This window comes from Physeter macrocephalus, chromosome 11 (genome assembly GCF_002837175.3).
Source record: "Physeter macrocephalus isolate SW-GA chromosome 11, ASM283717v5, whole genome shotgun sequence".
Taxonomy (NCBI): Eukaryota; Metazoa; Chordata; class Mammalia; order Artiodactyla; family Physeteridae; genus Physeter; species Physeter macrocephalus.
In genome coordinates this window covers 34,191,003-34,202,944 of record NC_041224.1, presented here as the reverse complement: position 1 = coordinate 34,202,944, position 11,942 = coordinate 34,191,003, and the positions used below count along the sequence as shown (strand labels likewise).

At 39.0% G+C, this 11,942-nt stretch overlaps 1 protein-coding gene across 2 annotated transcripts in view; it reads right to left on the bottom strand.

Moving 5' to 3' along the window:
* The window catches only part of ADARB2 (adenosine deaminase RNA specific B2 (inactive)), a 551,384-nt gene extending 540,819 nt beyond the window's left edge, over positions 1–10,565 (bottom strand). For both annotated transcript variants that reach the window (XR_008618520.1, XM_024129558.2), the window contains exon 1: positions 10,263–10,565. The gene's annotated coding sequence lies outside the window, so the exon portion shown is untranslated. The remainder of the gene's footprint in view (positions 1–10,262) is intronic.
* Between the last annotated feature and the right edge of the window lie 1,377 nt (positions 10,566–11,942).

Genomic DNA, 11,942 nt, shown 5'->3' with positions numbered 1-11,942 from the left:
CAATGGAATATTATTCAGCCATAAAAAGAAACGAAATTGAGTTATTTGTAGTGAGGTGGATGGACCTAGAGTCTGTCATACAGAGTGAAGTAAGTCAGAAAGAGAAAAACAAATACCGTATGCTAACACATATATATGGAATCTAAGGAAAAAAAAAAGTTCATGAAGTACCTAGGGTAAGACTGGAATAAAGACACAGACCTACTAGAGCATGGACTTGAGGATATGGGGAGGAGGAAGGGTCAGCTGTGACAAAGTGAGAGAGTGGAAGAGATATGGGAACATACGTATATGTATAACTGATTCACTTTGTTGTAAAGCAGAAACTAACACACCATTGTAAAGCAATTATACTCCAATAAAGATGTTAAAAAAAAAAAGCAAAAACCAGAAAAGAAAATTCAAATAAGTTGAACCTCAACAAAAAATTTTTAAAAAACACAAGATGGTCTTCATAAATCACTTCTGAGAAAAGAAATGACAAGCCACAATATGGGAGATGATATTTTCAAAATATTTATCTGATTAAGAACTTGTATCTAGAATTTATAAAGAATCTTTTTGATTCAATAACAAGAAGGGTTTGAACGGAAAAAAATTTCAAGAGAATCTTCAGAAAAGAAAATATACTGATGGCAAATAAGCACATGAAGAAAACACTCAACATCACTAGTGATTTGTGAAATTTAAAATAAAATCACTATAGGTAGTACTAAGCACACTGTATAATTGTTACCATTCAGAAGCCAATACCAAATATTGGAAAGTACATGCAATAACTGGAAATCTCATGAACTGTGACTTGGAACGTAAAGTAGTACACCCACTTTGACATACAATTTGGCAGTTTCTTTCAAAGTTAAATATCTACCTTGTGATTCATTTATTAATTAATGAAAACAGTAGAAATCAAAACACTGTTGACCAAAGACTTGTGTTCGAATCTTCATGACAGCTTTATTCATTATTGCCAAAATTTATTTAAAAAGCCAGTATCTGCCAAATTTGTGAATGGGTGAATAAAATGTGGTTATGCCCATAGGAAATAATGCTATTCAGAAAAAAAGAAACTAAGTACTACTAACATGCAACAACCTGGAAGAATTTCAAAAATATGTGAAAATGAAAGGGTCATCCATAAAAGTTTGCATATTATATGATTTCATGTGTATTAGATTGTGTACTGTACAAAATTAGGTGATAAAGAGCAGATAAATGGTTGCTTATGGCCAGGTGGGATGGTAGGAATTAACTGCAAAGGCGTAGCGTGGAAATTTGGGGGTAACTAAAATGTTCTATACTATGTGTTGGTGGTTACATGGCTGGATATGTTGTCAAAACTCATCAAATTATAAAATTAAAATTGATTAAATTTATTATAAGTGTATTATACCCCAATAAAGCTGATATAAAAATGAATAGAAATAAAAACTTTGTCAGAAAAACAAAAGCTGAGAGAAAACATTTCCAGCAGCCCTGCATTCCAAGAAATGCTAAAATAAGTTATTCATGCAGAATGAAAACTACACCAGATGGAAACTCGTATCAACAGAAAGAAATGAAGAGCACCAGAAATTGTAAATATGGGTAGACATATAAAAGACATTTCTCCTAACTTTTTCATCCTTTTAAATGATCACTAACTCAATGAAAATATAACAGAAATGCATTGTTGAGTTTATAACATATCTAAATTTAAAATGTATGATAGCAATAGCAAAAAACAGGAATGGGAAAATGCTAGTATACTGCTGAAATGTTTCTACACTGTATATGAATGTCATCTGAAATATGTTAAAGTTATACGCTGTAAACTTAAGAGCTACCGCTAAAATGTAAAAGGTATAGCTGTTAGGCCATTAGTGGAGGCTAGATTAAATTCAATTCAAATACAGGCAGGGAAATATAAACAATGATCAACTGAGACAAATAGAAAACACAGAGCAATATGGTAGATTTAAATCCAACTCTTTTGAAAATTACATAAGATATAAATAATAGTCTAAGCAATTAATAGGTGGAGATTGGACCAAAAAAAGGCAAACTATGAAAGATTACTCAAAAAAATAATTTGAATTGTTCCATACTTATTAAATAAATCAAATTCATCATTGTAATTTTTTCTACAAAGAATGTTCCAGTCCCAGTGGCTTTACTGATAAATTTTACCACATAGATAAAGACAATATACCATTTTACATAACCTTCTCCAGAAATACACTTTGGAACATTATTAAATCCATTTAATGAGGCCAGCATTACCCTGATACATATATACATAGAGCTGTATCTATATCTCTGTCTATCTAGGTAGATAGGTAGATGTAGATATAGACATATATGAATATAGACATAATCCTTAAGAAGAATTAGGTCATCAAATCCAGCAATATGTAAAAATGATTACACTTTACGAGTAAGTTTATCTGAGGAATGCAATTTTGATTTAGCATTTGAAAAAAAATCACTGAATGTAATTTACATACTATTAGGCTCAAAGAAAATCTGTATGATTTTCTCAATAGTTGCATAAAAGGCATTTGAGAATCAAAACTCATTCAGGATAAAAACCTCTCAACAAACTAGAAATAGAAGATTATTTCCTCAACCTGATAAACCTCATCTATGAGTAACCTACAGCTAACAGCAGGCAGAATTACATTTTTCATAAGTGACGGTACAGGACGTGGATATCAGTTCTCACTACTTCAATTTAGGTATTGGAAAGTAGTTCCTATACAACACAATAAGTCAAAAATAAGGAGTGATGTTTACAAAGACTGGAAAGAAATAAGTAACTTTATTTGCACATTGCTTTAATGTATACTCAAGAAAATTAAAAAAGATACAAACTAATAGATGTAAAAGTGAATTTAGTGAAGTTTCAGGATACAAGGTCATTATACAAAGAACAACTGTATTTCTTTGTAATAGCTATGAACAATGGGCAAATGCCAAAAAATAGCATTTACAATAGTAGTAAAAACACCAAATACTTAAGGGAAACTCTTTAATAAAAGCTAAAGCATATTACACTAAAAAACTGCAAAATATTGTTAAAGGGAAAGTAAAAAGAAGTTAAAGAGGGACTTCCCTGGTGGCATAGTGGTTAAGAATCCGCCTACCAATGCAGGGGACATGGGTTTGAGCCCTGGTCCAGGAAGATCCCACATGCTGCGGAGCAACTAAGCCTGTGCACTGCAACTACTGAACCTGAGCTCTAGAGCCCGCGAGCCACAACTACTGAGCCCGCGTGCCACAACTACTGAGGCCTGCACACCTAGATTCCATGCTCCGCAACATGAGAAGCCACTGCAACAGGAAGCCTGTGCACCGCAATGAAGAGTAGCTCCCCCACCCCCGCTCACAGCAACTAGAGAAAGCCCGCGTGCACCAACGAAGACCCAATGCAGCCATAAGTAAATAAATAAATAAATAAATAAATAAATTTATTTTTTAAAAAAAGTTAAAGATTGGAGAGCTATATGATGTTCATAAATTCAAAAACTCAGCATTGTTAAGATTTCATTTTACACCAATTACTCTGTATGTATTGCAATGCATCTAAATTAAAATTTCAGTATTCTTTTATATTTGCAGAAATTCACAAGCTGATTCTAAAGTTCATATGGAAATTCAAAGCACCTAGAATAGTCAAGACAAACTTAAATAAAAATAATAGAATGGGAGAATATTTACATTAAAGATAGAAAATTAGACCAATAGGGACTTCCCTAGTGGTCCAGTGGCTAAGACTCCACACTCCCTATGCAGGGGGCCTGGTTTCGATCCCTGGTCAGGAAACCAGATCCCACATGCTGCAACCAAGAGTTCACATAACACAACTAAAGATTCTGCATGTTGCAACTAAAGATCCAGCATGTGGCAACGAAGATCCCGTGTGGCGCAGCTAAGACCCGGTGCAGCCAAATAAATAAATATAAAAAAAAAAAGAAAAAGAAAATTGGACCAACAGAATAAATATAGAGTCCAAAAACATACTCATGCTAATTTGGTCATTTGATTTACAACAAAGTCTCCAAAACAATTCAATAGCTAATGGTAAGTCCATACAAACATTTGTTGCAGAAGTAACAGGCTACTGATACAGAAAAAAATTAATTTTGACCTCTACCACATAGAGAACAAGTAATCTGGACTGAAATATAAACCCTGAACTATAAGTCATCTAGAAGAAAGCACTAGAAAATGTCTCTACAACTTTTAGTTAGGCAAATGTTTTTAAATAAACAGGACAAACAACAAAAGCATGGGACATGGACAAGCAGAAAAGTTTTACTTCATCATAATTAAACATTTCTGCTCATCAACAGATACTGTAAGAAATGGAATAGCAATCCATGGACATTTGCAATTCATGTATCTGTCAAAGGTCTTTCAATCGTAATATATAAGGAAATACTACCAATCAGAAATGAAGACAACCAATCTATAAAAACTGGAGAAAAGACTTGAATAGATACATCACAAAAATGGATATAAAAATAAGTAATAAACAAAAAGCGTTCAGCATCATTAATCACCAGAAAATTGCAATTTAAAACCATGAACTACCACTACACATAAAGAGGTAAAGTTTAAAAGACTGAAAATACATGAGGTTTTTTTTTCATGTTTTCAAAGGCCTTCTGAAACATCAATGCACATTATTTATAATTTTTGGAGAAACATGGGAAACATTTGTCTGTCCTGATATATGACACTGTCATATTAATAATTCGACTGTAGCTGATAATGCTATCTGCCCCATAATCTTTCCCTGGATTGTTTTTTTAAGATTTTTTTGATGTGGGCCATTTTTAAAGTCTTTATTGAATTTGCTACAATATTGCTTCTGTTTTATATCTTGGTTCCTTGGCTGCGAGGCATGTGGGATCTTAGCTTCCTGACCAGGTATGGCACCCATAACCCCTGCATTGGAAGGCAAAGTCCCAGCCACTGGACCGCCAGGGCAGTCCCTTTCCCTGGCATTTTATATTTTGTTTAATTCCTATACCTGAATTCTTAACAAGTATTCTCCTTCAGCAATATCTTGCTCACTATATTTAGAGATTATAGACAGAAATGCAATCCACACCAAATTTTCATTGCAATTTATAGTATCTAATGCCCTCCATGTGCAGCTTCCAGAGAGAAGAGTTGTCCCAGCTTAGATTTATGTTCCCTCTCCTGCAAGACACCGTATGGGCACCACTGCATCCACCTTAGACTAACTGTACAATTAATACTGTAATATAAAGTCCCAGAGTGAACACAAGTTCCCTCGTGACATGATTAACTCCAGGGATTCCAGGCAACAGGAGCCAGTCACAAAGTGCAGACTAATTAATGTTGGAGGACAGGACTGAGGACAAGGGAGGTCAAGCAGCTGGCATGCTGGTCACAGAGCCAATTGTCACGGAAATGAAGGTTCAGCTAAAGTAGTAGAAATGGGAACTTTTTCAAACTGAATTTTGTGATTTTTCTCTCCACTTCTGTTGTCATTTTCTCTTCACTTTATGCACATGGAGTGGTAGGAAAGAAATAAATTGTTATAATTATGCAAACACAAAAAGTACACTAAAGGAGAATAACAATATTTTGAAATTTACAGTAGATGACACTTCAGCAGGCAGATGCTTGAACACATGGAGTAACCCTGCAAAGGGGGAACGTCCATGTTCTCAATGAATCTTTTTTTTTTTTCTTCCAGTTATTGGAAGCACAGAGGGTATGGGCCCAAGGGTAAAGAAACTGCTTTTCTGGCAATGATGCCATCCATCCCCGAACATATAACACAAGAAGATTAAAAAGATAAACACAAACAGCAAAAAATGAAATAAAATAGCTGATAAAAACAATGATGCCATTCCTATAGTTTATGGAACTAAATAAAAAGATTTTTCTAGGATCAAAAAAAGGTACATCAATATTCTCCCATTTAATCCTGTCATAGGCAATCTGAAAATAAAAATGCTCCTCAATTTTTTTGTGGCTTTTTACTGATGTAAATTATTGCTAAACGGCAAAATCACAATAGAGTACAGTCCTTCTCCGGATGTGTTCTAGAAATTTAAAAATATATGCTGGCATTTCAGTAGAAATCTGTACAATGGTCCATATCAACGATAAATGCTAATGATTTTTAAGGCTAGTTAGAAAACTCAGTAGGACACGTGGAATATAATGTTTCATCCCTTTGTGAGTACAACTGTAGAGAAAATGAGGAAGATAAAATGATTCCCCATCCCCATTACATAGTTCAGGACACACTGATCCAAAGAAATGGTGGCAGCAGTTTGTGGAAAAGTCTCCCAAGTAATCCAGCATCTTTGAACCATGCTGTAAAACATACGTAACAAAATTTAACAGCTAAAGCTCCCCTGGATAACTGACATCCAAAATAAACCTACTTTGAGCACTTAATAATCTTGTGAAATAGCTGGTGGTGGCAATTAGAAAGCTTACAGCACACATGTGGAATGTAATCTTGCAGATTCACAATAAACATTAACATACTACACAATATGGGAAACTATGGAGTAAAAAAAAGACCAACTCTCATACTTTGTTAAGCCCACAGGTTTCTGCTTTTTCTTTAATCCACAGGATCCCATCTCAAATGTCATTTTTTTTTTTTTGCGGTACGCACGCCTCTCACTGTTGTGGCCTCTCCCGTTGCAGAGCACAGGCTCCGGACGTGCAGGCTCAGCGGCCATGGTTCACGGGCCTAGCCGCTCCATGGCATGTGGGATCTTCCCGGACTGGGGCACGAACCCGTGTCCCCTCCATCCTCCATCGGCAGGTGGACTCTCAACCACTGCGCCACCAGGGAAGCCCCTCAAATGTCATTTTTAAATGGAAAAACTTTTTAAGATGTGCTGGTTTATGGTGTACATATTTATAAATGTATCTCTTCAAATGGTGCTGTTACTGGCAACAAGTAATTTTCTTCTTCAAATATTTGCCAGTGTGGGTTAAGCAGCATTAAGTGAATTGGAAGCCTGTAAAAGTGTTCAGTGAATTCAGAAAGGACATTGTTTATTCACAGGAACTCTCCTCCACTCTAACTTTCCCATCCTAAAGAGTAGCTTAAAAGGTCAGTGGAGCATCCCATCTCATGATAGAACAGGTATCACAAGGGTGGTGACTGGCATGTGTGTGACTTCTGTCCACTGTGGAGGGCAGGGCAGATGGACAGATGGGTGCCATCTTGGGCAGCACTTTATTTGTAATTTTTAGATTTACCTGTAATCTTTAGAATGTTGTCAGTGCATTAGAGGACTGCCAGTGAGTCCCAGCTTAAGTCTCAAACATTAATTACTAACCTTGGCCTGGAAATAAAAGCAGAGCTTTGCTGGATTAAGTTGTTAACGATTCACTGATCCAAAGAGATTATTATGACAGTCAAACAAAAATTTCCTGTTTGGGGAATAAGAAATGACATTGAACTACTCTCTGATGTAGCAGGAAAAAATCCTGTTGCCACAAGCTCTAAAGTGATGCACTGAAAAGTGTTTTCAAATGTTACTATTTTGTTGTACCTATGTTTTGATTTCTCTTTCCTTTGGCTTTCTCTCTTCTTAGCAGTCCCATTTACTTAGCTCAATATGCCCACCGAGCCCATAAAAAAAAACACCACATTGCATCTCTAATTTCAGTTGATAACATTATGTGTACATCCTAATATCTTAAGTCTGCGATATTTTTATATTTATATTAAAATGTCAAAGCAAAGCCTGATTTTATACTGTGTCGGTTTGTACTTATTTATTTTTTACGCCCAGTGCTGAGTATCATTTTTTTCTTTTTTTAAACATCTTTATTGGAGTATAATTGCTTTACAATGATGTGTTAGTTTCTGCTTTATAACAAAGTGAATCAGCTATACATACACATATATCCCCATATCTCTTACCCCCTTGCGTCTCCCTCCCTCCCACCCCTCTAGGTGGTCACAAAGCACCAGCTGATCTCCCTGTGCTATGCGGCTGTTTCCCACTAGCTATCTATTTTACATTCGGTAGTGTATATATGTCCATGCCACTCTCTCACTTTGTCCTAGTATCATTTTGAGCAGCCTACTCCTGGCATCATCAATGTAGCCTGCAAGAAGACTCAGTCCTGGGGTCAGATCATTAGAGGTGCTTTAATCCTTTAGACTATTTTTCAATACTGTTTACACCAGGGACTTTCTTGTACAAACCCTCTTTACTCAGACAAGAATAACACGGCAAGGAACTATTTGTCTCTGATCTCTGCAAAGAAGGAGAGCAAACGGGAACCCTTAGGGGGTTTTCCATCTTTTAAACCTACCAGGAGGAGATTAATCAAAGATCTCTATGCTGCCTGATGTACAATCAGTTACTTAGCTGCAGTGCCACTGATCAAGCTATGGTGGAATCGCAGGATCACAGCACCCACTGCAGTGCATGGCTGGAGCAGAAACAGAGCAGGTATGTGCTCACAAAGATATATCTGGACTGTCAGTTCACTACTTTCCGCCAACAGTTTCAAATACAATGCCTTGAGATTTTTGTCCTCATATAAGCCTCAGTTTAGAATCCTGAAAACCCATCATGTTCCCAGTCCATAGCTGGCCTTCCCTCCACGGAGATTCTCAGTCTTATCAGCATGGATTTCCTCATGATTTAACCAACGTTTCTACTGTACATTGTACATACACAGAACACTTTAATGGATGTGCTCTCAATGCCCATAAGTCACATGTGAAAATAAGGGGTGTTGATATTGATGATACAAAATGTTGAATTTGATGGCATTTTACTGAATTCACTATTGGCAACTCCTTCTACTACTGGCATCTATGGTGCATGGGCAATAGGGTGAAAATCCCATGCCCCTTAAAACAAATCTAAAACATCTGTGTTATGTTCGACAACCTTTTGGAAGCAATTCAGTCACTTGAGTCACCCAAGCATCTCTTGAATCAGAAAACACCTTTTGGGGATAGAAGTATTTTCTGTCCTGGAAGCAAATATATGAGTGTAGATGACCTCAGAATTCCTGCTTCTCAAGCCTCACCAGGTTTTCCTGATGCACGTCAATCAATCATGGATATTCTCTCCCTATCTACTTTCAGTACTCCTCAATCTCTCATTCAAAACTCATCTTCCATACACCTTAGTGGATATGCCAAAGCCATTCCCACTCGAATCCTCTACTCCACAGTTTATGATTCAAATTGAATACACAAGATGGTCTGTTTTCAACAGATTTCAGAGTGGAACCAACAGACTTTCATCCACAATCGTAATATCTCATAAACCTTTCAACAGCTGCTAGAAGGCAGAGAAATAAGCTTGCCATGGGATCCACACAAAAAAGCGTAGAAAGGTACAGTATTAAAGAATGAAAACACACACACACAGACGAGAACTAACTGGAAAATCATGAGCAGTAGTTCACTCAAATCTGTGCATCTGTAATTTCCTCTAAATGGCTCTTTTCCTAGGCAACTATTTGTGCATAAGGAATTCATTTTTAAAATCACAGAATTTTATTTTGGGGGTGTTCACACTTTGAGAAACTACCTAAGGCAGTGAGATCATAAAAAAAAACAAAGTATTTATTCTGAAGGTGTCAATTTGAATGCAATTATGGCACATATGCATGAAACAGCAAACAAATCAAGCCAGAACTTAAAACCCTCCCAAGGTTTTGATACACAAATTACATAATGAGGAGGAATACTCTGATTGGACTATTGTCTTTTTTCTAGAAGATGGGAGAAACTGAAGGCAATGTCTGTATGGCAACTTACTTATATTATGAATGGAATAAAGGAAGTTTTGAGCAAAGCATCTCTGCCTCTGTCAGGCTGTGTAGGAAGCATATTGACCACTGAGGATAGTTTCAATTCAAAAAAAACGAGACACCAAAACCAAAAACACACAAAAAACAAAAAACACTGCTCCAGTTGCGTTTGTCTTATGACATGAATAGCTGATAGATGACTGGAAACCAAATGAGCCCAGAAATACTCTTTGCAAGTCCCCTCTTCATTTACCTGATATATATACACATAATATTTAATATACACAGTGCATACATGGTGTACAACAACAGGGGCGTTCGGGGCGCCAACCCCTCGCAGGGGAAAACCCAAGCATAACTCTGCAGCGGCCTGCACGTCCACTGTCCCTGCCCGCGGATCAGGCAGTGCCACCAAAGTCCGTGTTTACTGTAAGCGGACCCACACACTTCCACCCGAGCTGCTCACGTCACCCGCACACACATACCTTGACACGGACGCTGGCGGAGAAGGAGGGGAGCACGGTGCCCACCCGCCCGGCCCCGCGAAGGGTTCAGCTTACACTGCGCTCGCCCGAGAGACAGCTGTGACCAAAACTCCAGACCTCTCGCCCAGGAAGACCTGGCTCCTGCGTCCTGGAGGTGGTGGCCGCTGAAGGACTCTTTCTCCATTGGTCACCCTCCTCTGGGAAGCTGGGACATGAGCTTGGGGCCACCAGAGGCAGACGGCGGAAACAGCCACGAACCCGGGCCAGACTAAACCCTTTCGTCTAACCCCCGACGTCGTAAACCGGGCTTAGCCGTAAACCTAGGGGCCAGACGTAAACCCCCCCCGTCGTAAATCGGGCCCAGGCGTAAACCTGGGGTCCAGACGTAAACTCCCCAGACGTAAAACCTCAAGTGGTAAACCAGGCCCAGATGTTAAACTGGGTTCCGGAAGTAAACTCTCAGACGTAAACCCCCGAGTCTTAAACCTGCGGCACGGATGTAAACCTGGATGGAAGCCGTCACCTGGGCCTCAGACGCCAGCCGAACCCCGCGACGCTGCGCTCAGGAGCAGAGGAGGCGAGCGCCCAGCGCCCCTCATGACTCAGACCCGACGCCTGGCCCTCAGGCCGGGTCAGACTGCACCTGACCTGGAAGCCCTGACAGGAGGCCGCCCCTCGGTGCCTCCGGGACCCGAGGAGAGGAGCCCCGGACAGGACGCCCGGCCCTCAGGCCACTCCGTAACAGAACAGCTGATTGAGGTGAGTGTGCGCGTCTCAGGCAGGTCTCCCAGCTGGGCGAGGCGGGCGCGGCCCTGAGTGCGGGTCTCCTCAGGTCCAGACTGGGGTTGGGGGGGTCGCAGTGACACCGCCGCCTCCTGCCCTCGGGCCGCTCGTCCAGGCGCTTGTGAGGCCTCGGCCGGGCCCAGCTGTTCCCCGGGCTGGTCCACGGGGCCGCGGGTCGGGGTCCTCTTGTGGGGCAGGCGGCACCGGAACCTCCAGGTGACCATTTCGTGGTGTTTCTGGATTTTTGGTCTTGAGGATTGTGTTTATGTGTGCGTGTGTGTGTATGTGTGTGTGTGTTAGATCTAGCTTTCCTACTGTGTTTTTTTGAATTATGAAATATACTTTGGAGGATGTTGTTTAATCTGAGTTTACATTGCATTTTCTGCTAGTTCTTTTATGATTTTGTTTATTTAGCATATACTTTGATTCTCAACTCAGAACTATTTTGACTTAAGATATGAATTATCCAAATTTAATATATTTTTTTCCAGTTGGCGATATAACAATAGTTACTGAATTATTGATCATTTCCCCCTGATTTATCTGTTTGAGTGTCTGCTGACAGTTACTTTGGGTATATACATAGCAGTGGAACGGCTGGGTCATCTTATAATTATTCGGCGTTTCACTTTTTGAGGAGCTGCTACAGTTTTCCACAGTGGCTGTACTATTTTACGTTCCCACCAGCACTGTATGAAGGTTCCAATTTCTCCACATCCTCACGAACAACATTATTTTACACTTATTTTCTTATATCTTCATTTATTTTTGTTGTTAAAGCTGTTAGTGGATGTGAAGTGGTATATCATTGTGGCTTTGAATTACGTTTCTGTAATTAATTATATCGAGCATCTTTTCATGTATTTATTGGCCATTTGTATATCTTTGGATAAATAC